Source organism: Gavialis gangeticus, unplaced genomic scaffold, assembly GCF_001723915.1.
Source record: "Gavialis gangeticus isolate Ggan-Ray unplaced genomic scaffold, GavGan_comp1, whole genome shotgun sequence".
Taxonomy (NCBI): domain Eukaryota; kingdom Metazoa; phylum Chordata; order Crocodylia; family Gavialidae; genus Gavialis; species Gavialis gangeticus.
The window spans coordinates 38972205-38972492 of NW_017728996.1; positions in this window are offsets into that span (position 1 = coordinate 38972205).

Sequence of the window (288 nt, forward strand, 5' to 3'; positions counted from 1 at the left end):
CTTATATCTAATATATGCAACTCAGTTCATGAGTTGCTATATAGATTCATAGTCTAAGTAGGGTAACCACATGTCCCATTTTAGCTGGGACAGTCCTAGATTTGTGAGGCTGGTCCCTGCTGACAGTTGAGAATTACGATGGGCATCCTGGAAATGCAGGGATACAAGGTGCAGTCTGATCAGGAGTCAGAGTGGTGTAGAGTGCCTTACAGGTTGTCAGGCAGGCACTGCTGCCTGCCCAGCACACAGGCCTGTCTTTACCAATTTGTGAGAGCGCAGAGGCTGGGG